Raw genomic sequence first — 16,899 nt, 5'->3', positions numbered from 1 at the left:
AGCCGTGGGCAAACTACGGCCCGCGGGTCGGATCTGGCCTGTTTGAAATGAATAAAACTAAAAAAAAAAAAAAAAAAAAAGACCGTACCCTTTTATGTAATGATATTTACTTTGAATTTATATTAGTTCACACAAACACTCCATCCATGCTTTTGTTCCGGCCCTCCGGTCCAGTTTAAGAACCCATTGTGGCCCTTGAGTCAAAAAGTTTGCCCACCCCTGCTCTAGAATAATTTTATAAAACCATTACCTTTACAAGGTATTTCAAGTTAAGAGCATTACAATACAAAATTCAAAAGATGTATTGAAAGAAAATGTTCCACACTTAAAGAATAATTGGTAAGTGTGCATTGTAAAGTAAACAGGAAAAATATCCTTAAAAACATATTAGAGAAATTAAACTTCATCATAAACCTTCCTTTTCTTAAGAGAATGAAAGACAACCATGAATAGGAAGAAAATGCATGTATGACAAAGGACGTATATCTAGAAAATATACATTACTTTCAAAATTCAATATAAAAATACTACCAGCAATCCATTTAGAAAACAGGCAAAGGACAGGAACAGATGTTTCACCAAAGAGGATATAAAAAGATGGCAAATAAGCACATGAAAAGATGTTCATCATCAGCCACCAGAGAAACGCATATTAAAACCACCAGAGATCACCACACCCCTATCAGAATAATACCCAGCGCTGGTGAAATTGCAGAGTAACTGGATCATCATGCATTGCTGGTGGGAGTGTATCAAAGACACAGACACTCTGCAAAATAGTCTGGCAGTTCCTTAAACTAAAAATGCGCTTCCAACACAGCCCAGCCATTGTACATATTTCAGAGAAATGAAAACTTATTTTCTCACAGAAATTTGGTCATGAATGTTCATAACAGCTGTAATAGCTAAACACTGGAAACCACCCAAATGTCCTTCAGTGGGTGAATGGTTAAACATCCAAACCACGGGATACTAATCAGCAACAAGAAGAAATAGGCTATCGATACACACAGTAACTTGCATGAACCTCAGGGAAATTACGCTGAATGACAAAAGCCAATCTCAGAAGGTTACATACTACATGGTTCTACTTATATAACTTTTATTAAATAACACAATTATGGAGAAAGAGAACAGATCAGTAGTTGCCAGGCCTTAGGGTTGGGGGGTTGATGTAAAGGGGTATAAAGGGGTAGTAGCACAGGCTGTTTTGTGATAATGGAACTTTTTATATTTTGACTCTAATGGTAGATACATGAACCTACACCTATGATAAAATTGCTTAGAACTAAACACACATGTGCACACAAAGGAGTTTATGTTAACTAGTAAAATCTGAATAAGCATTTTGGTTTGTTCAGATGTTGACTACCTGGTCTTACTATTGTACTGAAATCATGTAGGATGTTAAACATGAGCTGGTAGGATCTTTTTGTAAAGTTTTTTTTTGCAACTTTTGTGATTCTATAATTATTTCAAAATAAGGAGTTAAAAATATTAGTAATGCAGTTTGTTTCAAAGTCTGATAAGTCGTTTATAATTCTTGTGAGTTTATTAAACCATGTTTAAACATATTTGCTTTGGGAAATTTGATGATGCAGTCGTTTAAAAAAATAATTCATTACTTCTGTCAAATAATAGAATTCCAAAAGCAGTATAAGCTAGAGATCAACTGGAAGAGATCTATGATACAGGTCCACTATGCTATCAAGAAAGTTTGACGATTTCTTGGGATTTATTTAGTGCTTAACTCTGGGCTTTCCAAGTTGTTTTCTGGCTGTGGTAAATGTATGCAACAGACTCAGCAGTACCTATTTGAGGACAGGCCATTAGCAGAAGGAGCGGGATCCTGCTCACTGATAAATCTGGAGAATGCGTTAGTTCTGGCCAATGCTGCTGAAGCCTAGCGCTTGTACCCCAGTGACATTGGAACATGACTTCAGGTGTTTCAAGGAAACATTTAAAAAAATAGTTATATATTCATGTTACCATGTATCATAACACAACTAAACTTTAAATAAGTGATTTCACATATGTTATTGTTTAAGAGGAGTAAAGTAAAGAAGCACATTTGTTTAGCCCTGGCCGATGTGGCTCAGTTAGTTGGAGCGTTGTCCTGTGCACCAAAGAGCCACGGATTCGAATCCCCATAGGGCACATAAGCAGGGGTGTGTACAGAAGACAAACATGTAGTTGTTTCTCTCTCACCCTCCTTTCCTCTCTCTTTAAAAACAATAAACATATCCTTGGCTAAGGATTAAAAAAAAGGGGGGGGCAGAAGAAAATGAAATGTATAACTAAATAAGCAACTGTTTACTGATTGTTTTCCCATTTACACTTCTTCAAATCTATGAAGTAAGTATTGTTATCTATATTTTGCAGGTTTCAAAATCTCAAGTGGTGGAGCAAAATTTCAAATATAGGTCTTTCTGCTTCCAAAGCATAAAACCAGATAGACATTGAGGAAGCTGTGCCGGATTTCTGGGGCTGCACACCCCACTTCATACACTACACATACACCACACATACAGATGCACACACACAAAACACACACATACACACACCACTACCATGCATACACACACGTCCACATAGTCATGCCTTAAAAACGTGTAAATGAAGGCAATAAATTTCCTATTATGGGCAATAAACTGCCTACTTAATCTACGTTTAAAAGCTCAAAGTTGAGATATATTATGTTGCTTCAAAGCCCTGTTTCTAAATGTATCAGAGTGTAAGAATCAGCTAGGGTATTTAAAAATACAGTCTGCCCTGGATGTTTGGGCCCACAGACTGAAGGTTTCAGGGTCAATTCCAGTTAAGGGCACATACCTTGGTTATAGGCTGGATCCCTGGCCCGGGCTAGGCAAGTGCAGAAGGTAACCAATCGATGTCTCTCTCTCTCTCTGTCTCTCCCCTTCCCTTTCACTCACTCTAAGAATGAATGGAAAATATCCCCGGGTGAGGATTAACAACAACAACAACAACAACAACAACAACAACAACAACACAGTCTGGGTGCTGCCTCCAATTCGGAGCAGAACCCGCAGAGAAGGGTCTGAAATCTGTATGTTTAACCCCCTTCGAGAGAGGATGGTCCCCTACTAAGGCTTGTCTAACTTGCTTGAGGCAGGGTTCTACTTATCCAACTATGATGAAGCTTAAACTTCAGGACCCACACTCACTAGGCTCTGCTCAAGGCCTACTGTGTTCTCGGTGGAGAAAGATGGCCAAACCTGGGGGTTAGGGGTCTGTTCTAAACTGGTTAGGGCCAGTCTTGGGGCCAGGAGTGGGCCTCCACTTCCAGAAATATCTCCATGGGCCCATGTGGATCTGGATACATCATAGCACTAAGTTTGACCCCAAGGAGAAGATCTGGACTCGAGGCTGAAGAGCAGTTTGGAAGCTCCCACAACCCAGGTTCATGGCCATCTTCTTCACTCCTCCGAGCAGGACCACAGGGGCAGAGTGGGTAGGGAAGTGAGACAAGGGCTGATGTTTGTGCTGGCGCAGCTGCAGCAGCAGGGCGCTTTACGAGTCAGGGAGATCAAAGGGCTGGGGTCCTCCAAGGGGGTCCCCACTCGTTCCCCGCTGCCTGAGCAAGAAACCAGGGAGGAGGATACAGATGTGGCATTATAATAACAACTTGAGAAAGTAAAATAAACTTTTCTAAACTTCTATAATACAAAACAAATTTTGATATGCCGTGCTAGAGGAAAGACCTAAGTATCTTTCTATTCTCTCTCTAGAAAATGATATTGCAAAATTATAGTCATATGAAGAAGGAATTCAAAATGTAAGAAAAATATTAAATGGTAATCAGGCAGTTAGTTAATATTAATGCAAGTATATATTTTTTGTAGATTTTATAATGTTTTTTTATATTTATCAGCTCCCTAAAGTTGTAAATGTGGTTTCTTTTGTCCTTCTAAATAAGTAAACACTTCTATATCTAATTTTATATATATTTCCCTGAGGGAAAATTCTAGTATCAACCAAATCTGGGTCTATTCATGGAATTCTAATGCTGATCAAATCTGGGGCTATTCATGGAATTCTAATGCTGATCAAATCTGGGGCTATTCATGGAATTATAAAAAAAGAATAATCACACAATCAGTACCAGCTTCCATCAAAGAACTCTTTATCCAGGGGAGATGTTAGCTTGCCCAGCTTATATAGCTTCCTGGTTACTTCTCAAAAATATCAATTGTGTAGAATAAAGTCTGTGTCTGTCAATCACAGTGAGATTCCACTAAAGGACCAAATCATATTCCACATTCATCCAGCCACTGCCTGTTCAATGGAGTAGTTAGTTTCATTGGTTGACACTTGCTATACATTAATAACCTGGTTTATTTATCAGTCTTTAGGGACTTTTGTTAGTGTGAATTTGTATTCTTGAGAGTAAACTATTCTGGAACATAATATCAAATTTCTAAGCTGGCAAAGCTACTGAGGAGCAGACCTTGAACTCTGGTGTATGTGCCAGAGCAATTACCACCTTATGGAGTACCTGTTTGCACCTGGCAGAAGGTATCATTCCAGTAAAAACTGTCCCAAGGCACAGTTTTATTTTCTTATACAATATACTCATTTTTTACAAATCCTAGTATTTTATGAAAGTGCACAGGCCTCTTGTCAAGACAAGTATCTCATGTCTCAATTGTAACTTAAAATGAAAGTGAATTATTGTCTTTATTTTTCCCCTTTTGTTCTTTTCCAGAACTCTGGAAGGTAGTATTTAAAAAGTTTTTGTGTGATGTGTAGTAACTATCCTCTTGACATATATTGTTTTAACACATGTCACAGCCAAATAATATTTTTTTCTCAGATTAGAAAAATGTTTCAAGAAAATTGAAATGTAGTCTCAAGATATGTTCATTTCTTTTTCAAACATAATCCATAACCCCCCACTGTGGTTTTAGAAAATGGCCTGTATTTGTTCTTATCTATTCTTAAAGTTCACTTTAGTTATTCTTGGCCTAGAAGATAAAGGACATCTTCTGAGTATCTTCTAACGGGAGCATCAGGAGAAAATGAACTCACGGGAACTTGTAAGCTGAATTAATCCATTTCACATTTGTCCACAAAAAGAAGCTAGAAGAAGGTTGTCCAGTGTCCTGAGAATCTTTCTGTCTTTTCTGCCAAATTGCAATATGCACACGATATTCTTCCCCACCCCACTCACCTCCCCATGCTGTCCATTTACTTCAGATGGGCTCTTCCACATTAAGAACCAAACCACACTACAAAGTTAGGACAGGTTCAATGAAAGCCTATTAGGAAGTAAGGATTTTTTAAAAATTATTATTCTCATTAGGTGACTCAGAGATAAGTTCAAAGAATGATTTTACAGTTCAGACTTCCAAGAGAATTGGTTGCATGCGAATTATCATAAGATGCAAAGATGATTAGTTTCTTTGAAATTATTTTTAAAGATATGATTTACTCTATCAGTTCTCTCTCTGAATTTTATTTCATGTTAGTTTATGAGAGATATATTGATGGTTGTTATTATAGAGATGCTAAAGTTTAAACTGTTTGGCTTACTAAACTAAATATAATGCTATTTCATTTAGAATAATATCCTGAAAATCCTAGGCTTGTGAACATTTTATCACTGTAATGGATGCTGTGGAGCACTGCGTGTGTGCCTTCCTTATGATGTGAGCACTCATTGTACCACTTGCTGAAGGCTCACACATCTGAGTGTTTCTCAGGACATTGGCCTTTGCTGAAGGGAGCTACTTCACCCAAGTTTACAAACTTTCCCCAGCACTGGGCCATGTCCCTGGTGGAGGAGGGGAGCGGAGGAGGCCTGGACTTGTTGCCTCATCCAGCACAGCTCTGAAAGGCCACTGCGTTTCCATAGCACCCTGTGGGAAGCTTCTGTTGCTTTGAAGTTCAACTTCTGCCAGATCCTGCTTCTCTCATTCCCCTAAAGGGACTTCATCCCCAGAGCATTCCCCAGTAAGATTACTGCACTCAAAGGTCCGTTCCTTGGTCTTTTTCTTGGGGACCCTCTGATTTTCATCTTGTCTTTAGTAGTAGTACCAACAAAATAATACGTTCCAATCACGGTCAGTAGTCATAAAATGGCTAATCTGAAATCTCTTTATAGAATCATTTAGGCCGAAAATATATACTTAAAGGCACAAATGCGTTCATAACTAGTAGGATCATCAATGACTATTAAAATGCTACCAGTGACATATTACATAGTTTCTTGATGTTCTGTTTAGTTTCTTTTATAATCCATTTAGAAATTCCAGTTTGTGCCTTGAGATGCTAGGAGAAATTTAATTCAAGATACATTCTATTTCAGTGTTCCCATCCCCGCAAAGCAATAAGAGTACCTAGATGGTGAATGGGGTTGTCAGAGGAATTACATGATTTAAAAAAATTCTATGATTTTTGAATAAAGAAGATCATGAGAGAAATAACATTCCTATGGTTTGGTAGATAAAAGTCCAGGTTACTGCTGCTTCATAGGCTAAGAAAACACGTGCAAACAAAATATTAAGCTATCTCCACTCATGGCATAGGTCCCTCAGTCGCTAGCCAACTTCCTGTTACCTCTCTTACGTCAAAGTGATTTATGGCTTTTTCCCAAGGACTGTTGTTAATAAAAGTGAGAATAATGACATTTCTCTGTAGGGAAATTGTGTATATTGTCACAACCTGTTATTGCTTATTTTAATTTGGGAAAATCATAACCGTCCTTTGTATATGTGACAGTTGAGAAATGTGGTAAATCTGACCTTTTTTTTTTTTTTACTTATGAGACTGTTTAGAGGCCAGAAATAAAGGCTTATGAAACCCAGTTCTGAAGCCAAAATTTCTCTCCAGTGTTTTTTTGAGTGGGGACAAAAGTTTATATTTATTTAAATTCAAGGGCTAGTCACTTAGAAATTTTGTCTGAAACCAAATTTTCCTTATTACAAAAGTATATTTTTTTACAGAAGTAATAGTGAATTTCTTTTTGCTCCAGCTTTGTTTTATGAAAAACTATAATTATTTTATCAGCAGTATATTGGTAGGATTTTGGTACAATATTTAAATAGACAAGAAAAAGTTCAAACAATGTAAAATATATTTATTAACAATAGTACGTACTATTGAGGGATGGAATTATAATTGCACTTAGAGCCAACAAGATATTTAAAAAATTGAATTTTCTCTACTTTTGTGTGACATGAGGACCTCTCTTATTATCCAAAGAAATGTCATGAAATTATTAAAATATACAGTTGTTATTTTAGCCAAATCACTAACATGTGAAAGTCATTGAAACCATAGAGTGCTCTGAGGTGGGGAAAAAGATGTGTTTGGACTTCAACATAAATTTTTATATTGCAATGAAAAGTCCATGCTGTCCAAGACCCCCTTCGCTGTCTCACACAGGATTGTGTATCCTTATATATCCCTTATGAAGTGTGGTGCACTTTGAGGATAAATTCCAATCCATTGAAAATATGGCAAACCCTGAAAATTATGTCACATGAGATGAGCTTTATTTAGGAAATTCATTCTCTAACAACCTTTCCCTCTCTTGTGCTTTGAGTCCAATCCCACTCTGTTAGACACATCTTTGTCTTCAGTTTACTCATTGTTTTGCTTCCAGTGTAATGATTCGTCCCCTGGGTTCTTCTGGCTTTCAGTCCTTCTCATTGCAGCAGTTCTTGGACTGACAGCATAAGCCTGCCTCCTTTAGGCTCTTCCCCAGGGATTTAGCTTCCATTCCCTCTCCCAGCAGCCCTCTTCCCTTCCCTCGCCCCACCTGCACCCATATATGTGTGTGGGCCTCCAAGGCAGCTTTAACTGAGTGAGATCCAGACCTCTTTTATTTTTGTTCCAAACTTAGAGAGATGAGCCATGAAAATCACACCCCTTTCCTTATCCTGGCTCTACTTCTACCACCCTGCTTTGTTTATCTTGATCACTGAGGGATTTTGGTTGTCTAAATGCAGACGTGTTGTAGTAGTGTGTGTGTTGTATTTGTGTATTTATGTTTCAAAGGATCAGTTCCATAATTCAGCCACTTCAAAGCAAGATGTTATTCTGCCAGTTACGTTAGTTCCTACCCAGCTTTGAAAATCCATTTGACGTATCAAACTGTTTAAATATAAATAGTAGAACATTCTTATAAGGAAAATTATAGTAATCTATCTAAGCAGAGGAGTTTGCTCATTTTCAGAGGAATAAAATGAGATGATCATTGTCCTACTTATATCTTGTGGGGCACACTGAGTTTTTTCTACTTAGTACATCAAAGGAAATGCTACTTGCTATGCAAAGAGGCATACCTACATGTCCATGGAACTAAAAACCCAGAGTCATAGAATTTCACCAAAGAGATACTGTAGACAAATCCTTTCAACTTTTTAAAAGTGGTCTCCAACCAAAATCTCACACAAAAATGGAAAATGTGGAGTTGCTCTGATGGTGACGATGGTGACAATGGTGGTGGCAGGGTTATGTGGAGGCCTAATTGCCACCTCCAACAATGGCTACTGAGTCACCCCTTCAGAGTTTTGAATGCTCTTCAGATCATGATTTCAAAACTATATATTAGTCCAACCTGTTCATTTTACAGAGAAGGACTCTGAGGCATTGTAAGTGATATGACTAGGTAACCTGTGGTAGAGACATGGTTCAAATCTTGTGACTCTGCCTCATAGACTAGGTCAGGGGTGGGCAAACTTTTTGTGAGTGCGTGCCAAAACCAGCAAAAGATTTGACTCAAAATTCTTCTGCATGCCAACCCTACTTTTTGGGAACATGTTACACCTACTTGATATCTCTTAAGGTGTACGTATGTGAAGAACCTTGAAGAAATAATAAAATTCATTCGAGCGACAAAAACACAGTATATGATGATGAAAAATACATTTACTTTTTTTAAAATATATTTTATTGATTTTCTACAGAGAAGCAGGGAGAGGGACAGAGAGCTAGAAACATCAATGAGAGAAATTGATCAGCTGCCTCCTGCACGCCCCCCACGGGGGATGTGCCCACAACCAAGGTACATGTCCTTGACCGGAATCGAACCTGGGACCCCTCAGTCTGCAGGCTGACACTCTATCCACTGAGCCAAACCGGTTCGGCAACATTTACTTTTTAATGTATATATGTACACTGATAATCTGACAGAAAACTTTATGACTCTGTTTGATATTATCAGTGGGACTTTTGCTGCTGCATCATTGATGACAGAGATTTTACACCAGGTTTATATTTCATGACCTTCAGAGATATGCACGAGCTACTACTTTCATCCGTCAGGCTACTCCTATTACGAGACTTAACAAAATTCATCACTGAGAACAAAGATTCACAAGCGTATGTGGATGAAACCAAAACACTGGTCGGATCTAGGAAGGCAGGGAGAGTTAAAGCAGAGGCATAGAAATTGCTCTTCCCCTCTCTCGTCAATCCATGTCTGTGGTCTTTAAGATAACTTGTTATGTAAATTATTTATGTATCTAAGATGCACCTACACTGAATTTATCTGAAAAATAAAAAAGTCGATATTAAGAAAAAAAATTGTAAATGGAAGATTATAAAAGAGGGTTTCGCATGCCAGCAAAAGTTACTGGTGTGCCATGTTTGGCACGTGTGCCAGGGGTTGCCCACCCCTGGACTAGGTGCTTTTTCATCACATGTACACACAGACCCTTAAATGTCTAATAGTACATATGGATAATAACATAAATATTGCACAACATTTAAGTTATGACTATATATGAATTTTTGGAGAGAAAGTATTTTCAAAACATCCCCAAATTTTCAAACAATGAATTCATTCTCAATATTTGAATCATTTGAGTAATTTAATGAGGCCTAATCAGATATTTGATAAAAAAAATATTTCATGAGTTAAAGAGTCTCCTTTATTTAAGTTACTTCTGAATTAAATTATTCTATGGATGGCAAAGGAAATATAAATAGCTCAAAAGCATTTCTGCATTTATCTAAGACCCAAGTTGATTGCTGGTTGGCAGTTTTAAGCTGATAAAGAATAAATACCACTCTATTTTAAGCTCTTTACCCAGTTAGCTGTCTGAAATGATTTCACAGCTCAGGCAGAAAGGCTAGCTGGGTAAACAGAACATTCTCAAATAAGTTCTATGTGGAAATTGAAGAAGCCATGAGAATGTCAGGCCTTATGACAACTGTGGAATTTGAGTCAAAAATAAAAGTACTGCTTGTGATTCCCCATTGACTCAGGGAGTGGTTGCCCAGCCCTAGAAGTTATTTCTTTGTGTTCTTTTTTTAGAGGTTTCTAGCTCTATTTAAAAAAAGAATATTGGAAGGCTTTAGCAGGGTATTAAATTCAGCTTTTATAAAAAGATGAAAAGAGCATTACTCCATAATCTTTCTTACTGGTCACTTCCGGTTGGCCATTTTTGCCCATGGGGAAAAGCACAGATGTGCGGATTTTCTTGTCTGGGGTCTGAAACCATGCTTTCAGACTCCTTAGAGCAGAAGAGAACTCACACATATTTGGGCTCCATGTTGTTTGTTCTCTAGGCCAGTGGTCGGCAAACTGCGGCTCTTTGGTCCCTTGAGTGTGGCTCTTCCTAAGCCTTAGGAGTACCCTAATTAAGTTAATAACAATGTACCTACCTATATAGTTTAAGTTTAAAAAATTTGGCTCTCAAAAGAAATTTCAATCGTTGTACTGTTGATATTTGGCTCTGTTGACTAATGAGTTTGCCGACCACTGCTCTAGGCAGACGAATCCCTAGTCAAGCAGCACATTCCCTTTAAGATTTTCTATGATATCATGATGTCTGCCTGGAGTCACTGACTCATCTAATTCTATCAAGATGTAAACTCATTGGCAACAACATCCTCCTATGTGAGTAGGTGTGATTTTAATTTTACTGTAACAACACACGTGTACAAAGGCAGGTGCAACTGAGATAGTCATTGCCCCTCCGGTAATTGTAGTGAACCTACAATCAATTGACCATTGCTCACAGCTGTCCTACAGCAAGTAGGAACAGGGGAATCTGGGAGGCTGGTGAAAGTATTACTTTGGGTGAGGCATTGCATCATTGCAGACATAATAAAATGCTTCCTCTGTGGAAAGGTGTAAATCTCAGGTGCAAAGTCCATAAGCTCTGAAAAATGGCAGGGCTGTCTCAGCAAGAGAGGGGAGTGGGAAGAACTCAAAGATTGTATTGAATCTATTTCCCTTTCTCCTTAGACATGAAGCTCCTTCCTAACTAACCCACTTCCTTAACCTCTAGGATTTCCCCTTTAATATTCTACCAGATAGACATTAGATTCTGTACAATTAATCTTCCCCTTTTATATCTTTAATTGGCTCTTGCTCTTCCTACTTTCTGCTAGGAAAATGTTAACCTGTTTTGGATTAAAGTGCTCAATAGCAATGTGGTGAGGGATGAACTGAATGGACTTTAGAATCAGACAGGCCTGGGTTCAGTGATTCACCTTGTATTCTCTGAGTAAATTTGGAAAAATTACTTGAACTACTCAAGTCTCAATTTATCTTTAAAATGTGGGTGATAACTGATAACTCATAGGGTTATTTTTAAGAATAAACGAGATAGGCTATGTAGGGGGGGCTTGTATTAAAAAATATTAGTTCCTTTTTTCCTTTCCAATTCACTACCAGTGCTATCCAACATTAGATTTTCAGCAGTATTACATCTCTGAAGTATCAGATGGTGGAAATTTTGAACATGAAAGACATCAATAAGGTACAAGTTTTCAGGGAAAATTATTTTCGGAGTGTTTTTCAAGTTATACATGTAAGTATATTTGTGTGTTATGGAGCATGTGTAGGCACAGCAATTTAATCATATGTGTTGGGTATGTTATTAGGCCTCCTTTTTCTATCTTGATCTTTGCCCCAGGAAGTTGACTCATTTATACTTTATCAACTGGCGCTGTGTCTTCTGGCTCTTGGTTAGGTTTGGCCATCGGAGAATCGCTATAGGGAATCCCGGCAGCAGAACCAGAAGTATTTATTCTCCTTGATACCTTGTGGAGAGGTATCCTCAAGTGGCACTGGTGACTAAGGCCATTAAAGCTGCCATTCCCTCTATGCCTTCTGTTGGGTTGTTGAACTGGAGACAGGAAGAGAGTGACCTCCCTGACAGATGCTCTGAAGCTGGCTGTACTCTCCTTGGAAGGTCGCTCATCCTTTTAAGGGGGATGTCTCTGTATGACTCTCGTCTGCCCCATCCAATGACTACTCCTTCTCAAGTCCTTATGGACATAGGGTGTCAACTTGTGACCAGCTCAGCATTCTCACACTATCCTTTGTGACTCTGATACCCACACTTCTGTAAATAGTCCCTTTGTAAATAAACCCTCCTCAAATTATCCCAATTTGAGTGCACCATCTGTTTCCTGTTGGAATCCTAATTTATACACTAGTAAATAGAATGGAATTGGAGAAGAGCACTAATTCCAGTAATGTAAGCTAACAAGGTTTGTACATCAGAATTCCAAAATTTATTGTGTGTTCTGTAGGACATGCTTTGACTTGAAGTGTCTCTGAGTAACAATCATTATTGTTTAAACTTCCTCTCTGATCTTGCTTAATACTTAATCAATGTTGCTTGGGAAGCAAAATACAAAAACAGAAGAGAAACATGAGCAAAGGCCACAGGGTAAATACAGACGTGTGCAGCGTACTTTCATGCAGATATTCAAATAAACCTGTTGAAATAAATGTAGGTTGTCCTTTGCAATTGTACCCTTAATTATAATGCATTTCCTTTTTAATCTCTTTGAACTCAATGTTATATCTGGGATATAGGGTTCCTCAAACCCCTTACACTGGATAGTAAGAAAAATCCCACCCAGACTATTGGAAATGAAACAAACACTATTAAGACATTATTTGCTAATTCTATGAGTCTTCTCTTAGTGTTACATCTGTTTCCTTTAGGTTTAGTCTTGGAGAGATTTGACGAGGCAGTACTAGATAGAACAAGACACTTTATGAGCATTTATGAGCCTAATCTAGGATGATAGTGGCATTGATGAAAGGCCACACCCAGCCCAGACATGGAATTAATCCAGTAGGTGAGGAGAGAGGGTCTCTTATTAGGCCCAAACTTAAAAACCCAGCTAGTATGGGTGAGTGGATAGAGCATCAGCCTGTGGACTGAAGGTTCTGGGTTTGATTTTGGTCAAGAGCACATGCCCAGGCTCCCAGCTCGATCCCCAGTTTAAGTTCTTTTCCTAAGTGCCCATTGTTTTTTGGTTTCATATTTTATTTTGAAATATTTTATATATTTGGAATTTATTTTTATATAATGATCTTATTTACCCTCACAAATAACTAGCTAATTGATTAATACAGCTTTTTCTAGCTTATTTGTAAAGCCATCCTTATCATATACTAAATTATCACATGCATTTTGCTCTATTTTGGGGTTCTACCCTGATGAGCTGTTTGTTCCTGAAGCATGTTTTAATGTATGTTTTAAATACATAAGGGCCTAGTTTTCCATAACTGCTATTTTTTTATGTCTATTATAGCTATCCCAGCCTGCTTATATTTCTATATTTTTCATTTCTATTTTCCCCATAGAATTCTTATGAAGTTCCAAAATATAAAATTTTATTTGTAATTTTGTGGGTAATCACATTGACTTTATTAATTAATTCAGAGAGATCTGCCATCTTTACAATATTGTGTCTTTGTATCCAAGAACAAGATGTATTTCTATTTATTTTTTCCTTATTAGAATTTTCAAGTTCTCTTTACCCTAGACCCTGTTTTAGAATATTTTACCTGTTATTCCTATTATTTCAGAGTTGTGTTGTTTTCTCAAATGCTAACATCCCTTCTTTTGTATTGCATATATGCACATATATATTTCAGTATAGGAAAGCTATTGATTTTTGTGAACTAATTTTTTAAGTAGCTTAATTAGTAAGCTACTTATGGCTTCTCATAGTTTTTCAGTTGATTATTTTTTATTTTTCAGATAAATAGAGTTTTCCCAGGAAATTATATCTATCTATCTATCTATCTATCTATCTATCTATCTATCTATCTATCTATATTCACACACACATACACATATACATACATATATGCATACATATATGTGTACATATATATGGCACTTTTTAGTTTTAATTTTATGTTTGAACAGATAATATATCCATATGGTTCAAAAATTTTTGAAGAACAAAAGATACACAAAAGAAAAGTATAAAAACTCTCTCCTACACCTTTTCCCAGACCCCAAAGTCCCCTCATATGAGTTAAAATGTCTTATTAGTTTTTGTTAATTCTTTTAGAGTTATTCTATGTATATACAAGCAAATACAAAAATATTTACTTTTCACACAAATGATGGTATGTTGTATATACCGTTCTACACTTTATTTTGAGGCTAGAAATACCTGGACGAGGAAAGTAAAGATATGTTTGGGGAAGAGATCTGTTTTCTTCAGTTTCTACTCATAGTCTACTCTCTGTCATAGGTGTCAGACATGAATCCTTGGGAACTGGGACTGGAAAGCAAATCAAAGCGACCGAGACCACAGAGGGCTGTGCTCCACCCTCCTGACATGCTCTGGGTTATTGGGCCAATCTGCTCTGCCTACTGTCCTCCTCCCGTTGGATTTCTGCCATAAAACCCTTCATTTCCCCATGTGGCCAAAGCAATGATCTATCAGCCATGCCCAGACCTACCTGGACCCAGTTGTGGGCTTGAGACTAGTGTGCTAACTGGGACCAGCAAGATGATCAGTACACGTTTTTGAAGGACTGGGCTAGTATATTCCAAAATGTTCACTAATCCAGCCCCAAGTCTCTGCAGGATGCCACTACAGTGATTCAGAAAGGTCACTGCACTCCCTTCAACCATGATACCCCTGGCTTCTAGCATCATTAGTCTTCTTTTACTTCCGCTCCAACAATGTTCTTGGCACCTACTTTCGGAATAAATGTGGCTTTTGTGTGTGTCCTTAGCAAAGGAGTTTAGTTCTGCTTGGTAATTGAATAGCAGAATGGTTTGTGTAGGATGAAGTAAAAAATTTTAAGGACCTAGCATAACCAATGGACATAAGACACTGGGGGGTAGGGGAGGCCAGGGAATTGTCAAGGGCTGGGGGAAAAAAAGGAGACATATGTAATACTCTTTGTAATACTTTAAGCAGTAAAAAAAAAAATTTAAGGACCAGATATATAATCAAATTGAATTCCCTGTATGCAACATTATATGATTGAGAATACAGTCTCAGAGGCAGGGCTTGAAGATATAATTTGTTCTGCATAGTTTCTTTTTAAATGCATGCCTTAAAAACAGCTTTATTGAGATATAATCTAAATGTATAGACTTCAAAATTTAACATGCACAATTCAATGGTTTTTAGTGTATTTTCACAATTGTGCAACCATCACCAAATCAAATTTTAGAACATTTTCATCATCCCCCCAAAGGCTTACGTATGCACTTTAGCAGTCACTTCCCACTAGCCCACCTTTCTTTCCCTCTCCGGTACTGCTGCGCAGCTCTAGACAACCACTAATTTATTTTCTGTCTTTATAGGTTGGTCAGTTCTGTACACTTTATATGAATGGAATCATTTAATATCTGGCCTCTTTCATTTGCATGATCTTTTTGAGGTTGATCCTTGTTGGAGCATTACTAATACATTCTTTTTGTTGACAAATGTTATTTCATTGTATGGATATAAATATGTCATATTCAGTTTGTTCATTCACCAATTTTTGGACATTTGGGTTGTTTCAGTTTTTTGGCTATTATGAATAATGCTGTGGTAGACGTTTATGTGCAAGTGAACAGATGTTTTCAATTTCCTTGGATTTATTATCTAGGAGTTGAATTGTTGGGTCACGCGTTAACTCTATGTTTAACATTTTGATGCATTATTTTTCAAAGTGGTTGCACCATTTTACATTCTCACCAACAGTGTATGAGAGTTCCAACTTCTCTACAGCCTCATGAAAAACTCATTGTCTGCCTTTATTTTTATTTTTATTTTTTTTATATAATAGCTATCCTAATGCTTGTGAAATGCTATCTCATTATGGTTTTAACTTCATTTCCCTAGTGACACATGATGGTGAACATCTTTTCATGTTCTTAGCACCTTGTATATCTTTTTAGGAGAAATGCCCATTAAAATGAATACCCGTTTTAATTGGGATGTTTATCTTTATTTAGATTAAGTTGCAGGAGTGTGTGTGTGTGTGTGTTTTTTTTTTTTTTTTTTCATTTCTTTCTGGATATTAGACCTTTATCAGATTGATTTAAAAAATATTTTCTCTCATTCTGTGTGTTGTTTTTCTCTTTCTTCATGATATTCTAATGCAGCAAAACCACTTTTAAATTTGATTAAATCTAATTTATTTTTTTGACTTTGTCACTTGTGCTTTTGCAGTTAAGACTATGATCCAATTTGAGTGATTTTTTTTCAGAACGGTGTAAGGTAGGTATCTAATTTCTTTCTTTTGCATTTGGGTGTCTATAATTTTAACTTATGTGAATGGTACTCAACATGGAAGTAACTGCCTTCTCTTGAGATTACTTGAGACCTTTAATTCTCTCTATATACTGTGCTTAGACTTGACATAAGATAGTTCAATAAAAGGTCTGCAGGGATAACATTTAGGCTTATGTATCACATTATATCCTGTATCAAATTCATTCATTAAAATTAGTTTTGAGGACAGTTGGTAGCATGTTTATTTTCTAAAGTTATAGAAAGTCTAATGCCACCGAAGGACTTAAAGCATAGCAGGAATGGAAACCCTTTCTTTCTAAGTCACGTCTTTGTTCTAGTGCTTGCAATAACTCATTTCTATATTGAGCCTAGAAGTCAGAAAGTTTTCTCAGATCAAATGGTATGAAGAAAATTTTATAG

At 37.2% G+C, this 16,899-nt stretch overlaps 1 long non-coding RNA gene across 1 annotated transcript in view; it reads left to right on the top strand.

The window, feature by feature from the left end:
• The window catches only part of LOC118666170, a 96,953-nt gene that overhangs the window by 61,724 nt on the left and 18,330 nt on the right, over window positions 1-16,899 (top strand). The window contains exon 7 of the long non-coding RNA XR_004970880.1: window positions 16,417-16,464. This is a non-coding gene — a long non-coding RNA (uncharacterized LOC118666170). The remainder of the gene's footprint in view (window positions 1-16,416; window positions 16,465-16,899) is intronic.

The sequence above is a fragment of the Myotis myotis genome, unplaced genomic scaffold (assembly GCF_014108235.1).
Source record: "Myotis myotis isolate mMyoMyo1 unplaced genomic scaffold, mMyoMyo1.p scaffold_m19_p_11, whole genome shotgun sequence".
In the NCBI taxonomy this organism is placed as follows: domain Eukaryota; kingdom Metazoa; phylum Chordata; class Mammalia; order Chiroptera; family Vespertilionidae; genus Myotis; species Myotis myotis.
This window is presented reverse-complemented; position numbering and strand designations above follow the sequence as displayed.